The sequence below is a fragment of the Sapajus apella genome, unplaced genomic scaffold (assembly GCF_009761245.1).
Source record: "Sapajus apella isolate SASKATOON/1434 unplaced genomic scaffold, GSC_monkey_1.0 scaffold41, whole genome shotgun sequence".
In the NCBI taxonomy this organism is placed as follows: Eukaryota; Metazoa; Chordata; class Mammalia; order Primates; family Cebidae; genus Sapajus; species Sapajus apella.
In genome coordinates, this window is record NW_022436981.1 from 7,173,020 (window position 1) to 7,178,273 (window position 5,254).

Here is a 5,254-nt window from a genome sequence, read left to right on the forward strand (position 1 = left end):
AAGTATATTTTACAAGATCAAACTACAGTTCCAACAGTGTCTTGGGAACCTCTATACAAATGCAAAGGAAAATCTGTATTTCAGAATCCACTTGACTGTGCAATTGCAGAGCTTCCACTTAATCTTCAAGTAGAAATTATAAATCTGCAATAAAATGACATGATAAATGGTAAATATCAAGAGAAAAATCTAACAGAAACATATAAATGCCTTCCAAGCATTAAATATGCTCAATTAAAATCATATGCTCATAGATTTATATCAGTCTTTGGCAGTAATTACTTGTATAAAAAGACATTTTCAAAGCTGAAATACACCAATTTGTATTAGAAATTATCATGAAAAGATGAATATTTTCAATCAATTTTGAAATATGCACCACTAATTTTGAACATCAAATAAGCAAAATAATATGTGCCCCCAAAATCAAATAAAATTTCACTCTTTTTCTTACATCATTGTATTGTAAAATGTTCTCGATTTTATTATTTTTTAATTTCACCAACAAAAATGTTATAGACATTTGTTTTCTGTCTTGTTAACATGAGTTATTTAATATCGTTAGTTTCTCTAATATTCTTGATTTATTCTCTTGGCCTACAAGCTTAATATTACTATCTGACTTGTTCTCATTAAACTTAGTTTTAACAGGTCTCAAAATTTTGTGACAGGTTTTTGGTTGTTTCCATTAAAATGTACTGATTTAAAAAACTAATAACTTAAAACCACCGCATATTAAAAAAACCAAAATGGGTCCGTAAAACATTCTTTTTTTCTGAAGGTTTTTATGATGCATTCTTATCATTAACCAGTTTTTTACTATTAAACTTAAATGACCTATTGAAGCAAAAAGTTCTGAGATGATTCTTTTACCACTGATTAAGCCTGGGGTGGCAGGTATTAAGGATGATATTCATTTAGCCTTCTGAGGCTTCTGGGCAGACTTGGTGACTTTGCCAGCTTCAGCAGGCTTCTTGTCCACTGCTTTGATGACATCAATAGTAACTGTCTATCCTATATCATGAACAGGCAAATGACCCAGAGGAGAATAGTCAGAGAGGCTGTCAAAACACGTAGTCTTGTCAGAAATCATATCAACAATGGCAGCACCATCAGATTTCAAGAATTTAGAGCCATCTTCCAGCTTATTACCAGAATGGTATTTAATCTTTTCCTTCAGCTCAGCAGACTTGCAAGCAATGTAAGCTGTGTGGCAATCCAGTACAGGGGCATAGAAAGCACTGATTTGGCCTGGGTGATTTAGGATAATCACTTGAGCAGTGAAACCAGCTGCTTCCATTTGTGGATCATTTTTGCTGCCACCAGCAACATTGACAGACACATTCCTGACATTGAAACCCGTTTTGTCCCCAGAAAGAGCTTCACTCAAAGATTTATGTTGTGTTTTAGCAGACTTTACTTCAGTTGTAACATTGACTGGAGCAAAGATGACCACCATGCTGGACTTGAGAACATCAATCTCCACTCAGCCCAGAGCGACAATATAAATACCACCAATTTTGTAGACATCCTGGAGAGGCAGATACACGGGCTTGTTAGTTGGATCTGTTGGTAGTAGGATGCAATCCAGAGCTTCAGGCAGTGTGGTTCCACGGCATTGACATCTTTACAGGTGACTCTCCATCCCTTGAACTAAGACATGTGAGGACTTGGTTCTCATATAGTCAGGGTTCTTTAGATGGACAGGGCTAATAGGATAGATGTTTATGTGGTTTGGCTGTGTCCCCACACAAACCTCATCTTGAATGCCCATATGTTGTGGGTGGGACCTGGTAAGAGGTGGTCAAATCATGGCGGTGGGTCTTTCCCAAGCTGTTCTCGTTACGGTGAGTGGGTCTCACAAGATCTGATGGTTTTATAAGGAGGAGTTTTCCTGCACAAGCTCTCTCTCTTTGACTGCTACCATCCATGTAAGACTTGACTTGCTCCTCCTTGCCTTCCACCATGATTATGAGGCCTCCCAGTCGCTTGAAACTGTAAGTCCATTAAACCTCTTTCTTCTGTAAATTTCCCAGTCTCAGGTATGTCTTTACCAGCAGTGTGAAAATGGACTAATATAGATGTATATATGAAAGAGTGTTTATTAAGGAGTAGTGATTCACACAATCACGGTGAAGTCCCACAATACGCCATCTGCAATTTGAGGAGCATGGAATTCAAGTCCCAAAACCTCAAAAGTAGGAAAGCTGACAGTGCAGCCTTTAGTTTGTAGCTAAAGGCCCAAGAGCCACTGCAAACCACTGGTGCAGGTCTAAGATTCCAAAAGCTGAAGAACTTGAGTCTAATGTTAGAGGGTAGGAAGCATCAATCGTGGGAGAAAGATGGAGGCCAGAAGATTTAGCCAGTCTAGTCCTTCCATGTTTCTCTGCCGGCTTTTATTCTAGTCAAGCAGGTGGCTGATTAGATGGTGCCACCCAGATTTAGGGTGGGTCTACCTCTCTCAGTCCCTTGACTCAAATGTTAATCTCCTTAGCAATAGCCTCACAGACATACCAGAACAATAGTTTGCATCCTTCAATCCAATCAAGTTAACACTCAGTATTAACCATCACAGTTCCAGCATGTTATTAACATTCCAACTAGAAACTAGCACAAATGCTACCATGTCAAGTTTGTAGCCAGTCTTTTTAATGTAAATGCTGACTTCCTTAATGATGTCCTTATATCTCTCCTGGCTATAGGGTGGCTCAGTGAAATTCACTTTGTTAAAACCAACAATTATTTCACACCCAGAGTGTAAGCAAGAAGGACATGATAATGGGTTGACACATCCTTGGAGATAGCAGCTTCGAATTCACCAACACCAGGAGCAACAATAAGGACAACACAGTCTGCCTGAGATCCTCCTATAATCATGTTTTTGATAAAGCCTCTGTTTCCTGGGGTGTCAATGACAGTGACGCAGTACTTGCTGATCTCAAATTTCCACAGGGAGATTTCAATGGTGATATCACATTCATGCTCAGCTTTCAGTTTAAACAAGACCCAGATTTAAGGGAAACATTTCCCACCTCAGCAACTTCCTTCTAAAATTTTTTAATGATTCTTTCTTTGATGCTACCATATTTGGAGATCAGATGGCCAGTAGTCATGGACTTGCCCAGATCTATGTGACCAATGACAACGATGTTGTTATAAATCTCTTCCTTTCCCATTTTGGCTTTTAGGGGTGGTTTTAACAGCACATGTTCTGGAGGCAAGTGTGTTGTGAAAAAGCTGCTAATTCTTCACAGAAAAAGATTGCCAACTTTTAAACCGAAGTATAAAGTTAACAATTCCCAACATATCCTGCATAGAATTTACTTGTAACCCCTACTTCACATTTTATCATTTCATCTCACTATGTTCTTCTCACCAATGAACTATAACATGATATCATCCATATAATTGATAAATGTAGTCCTCATAAATATGGCAAAATGATTACATTCTTTCTCAGTACAATTAGCAGAGTTGGAAAGTTGTTCTAACCCTAAGGCAGGATAAAGAAAGCATACTGCTGTGCCAACAAAGTAAAAGTAAACTGTTTATTGACTCACAGAAAAAAAACACATGAAGTTACATAGACTCCATCAGCTATATTTACTTTGCTTCCCAAATATACAACATGTGAAATAGCATCTGCAATTGCAGTCATCTCCTGATAAAGTGTATTTTAATCTACTTTCCTATAAGATTTTCCAATCTTCTGTACAGGTCGAATTGTCAATTTAAGTGGGTGTATATAGATATTATTTTTACATCCATTTTTTAAGAAGTTAATGGTACCACTAATGGTTCCTCTAGGGATCAGGTATTGACTTTGATGTACTTTTTGAGTAAAAATAGAATATTCTAGGAGCTGGCCAATTTTTACTGTAAGAGCCTTTACTAATTCAAGAGTCAATGTGGTGATGCTATTGCTGAATATATTTATTCCTGATATTAACTCAGCAGCTAAATAAATAACCATAGAAACATTCTTCCCAGACCTACTAGGACCATTGTGAAACACAGATTGGGTCAAAAACTCCATTTACATGAATAATTTAATTTCCCCCCTTTTCTTTGACTGGTACTCCTCAGTGGCATTCTGAAACTGCTATCTGCTTTTTATTTTCAGGAAAAAGTGCCATATATATATATATATATATATATATATATATATATATATGAAGGCCTGGGTATATCATTTTTCACAGTCCAATATTACTTTGGCTACAGGTTTACAGAAAGACAAGAGAAATATTTGAAATATGTATATGTATATGAAATGGGTCTTCCCCAAGTGTTCCTGGTTACTTTCCTATTCGAAAACTCTGTAGACTCCCCATCTTTTTCAGTCCTAGATATTGCATGATCAATTAATTATATTGAGAGTTTGGACAAATTCAAACCATTCTGATTCCTTGGGTCATATCCTATCTTGGTAGCATGCTCACTTCGCCTGTATAATTAAATTAACTTTTTTATTGAAGTCAGTATTTCACTTTATTATGCAGCATCTCCTACCTTTTTCCTCCTTTCAAGTCTAGAAAAAACAACCACTACATAGTTATTTAAGAAAGGTAATGCCTTCCTTGTCAATTTATGTCTTGGTATTTTGGTGAAAGAAAAACATGTGTGTCTTTTCTTCCTAAATATTAGATTACTTCCTCGACCTTATACATAGTAATTTCTAGAATCCTAAGCTTCATTCAGTACAGTACAGGCTCTATTTAGTCTAGTTTTAATGAACAAACCAAGTTTCTCTCATCTACTCAAGCACAGGGTATAGCATTTTTTAAGAACCCAAAATTAATAAATTCAGCCATGTTTTCCTCTCCCTGGTATAGTCCCTCAGTGTCTATTGCACCACAAGCTCTCCAGCTTCGGGCTAGTATGTTTTAAAAGTTTTATAAAGTTTTTCATGTGTAACCCTTTCCTCTGAGGTTTAAATTTACGATTGTAGGGTATTCTGACTCTAGTTATAGAAAAGGACAGTGATAGTTAATAGGGATCAGAAATGAGAATTTGCATCTGCCTGCAAGATAATAAGCTCATGAATTTAATACAGGATCTTTGAACAAACACAGACCAGGTCATGAGACCAATGAAGACGGATGGATTCTACTGATAAAAAAGTTCTGATGTCAGTTTGCTAAGAATGATGGTTTCCAGGTTCATCCATGTCCCTACAAAGGACACAAACTCATCATTTTTGATGCCTGCATAATATTCCATGGTGTGTATGTGTCACATTTTCCCCGTCCAG

At 36.9% G+C, this 5,254-nt stretch overlaps 1 pseudogene; it reads right to left on the bottom strand.

Moving 5' to 3' along the window:
- Positions 1 to 913: 913 nt before the first annotated feature.
- Positions 914 to 3,176, bottom strand: LOC116565643 (annotated as a pseudogene).
- Between the last annotated feature and the right edge of the window lie 2,078 nt (positions 3,177 to 5,254).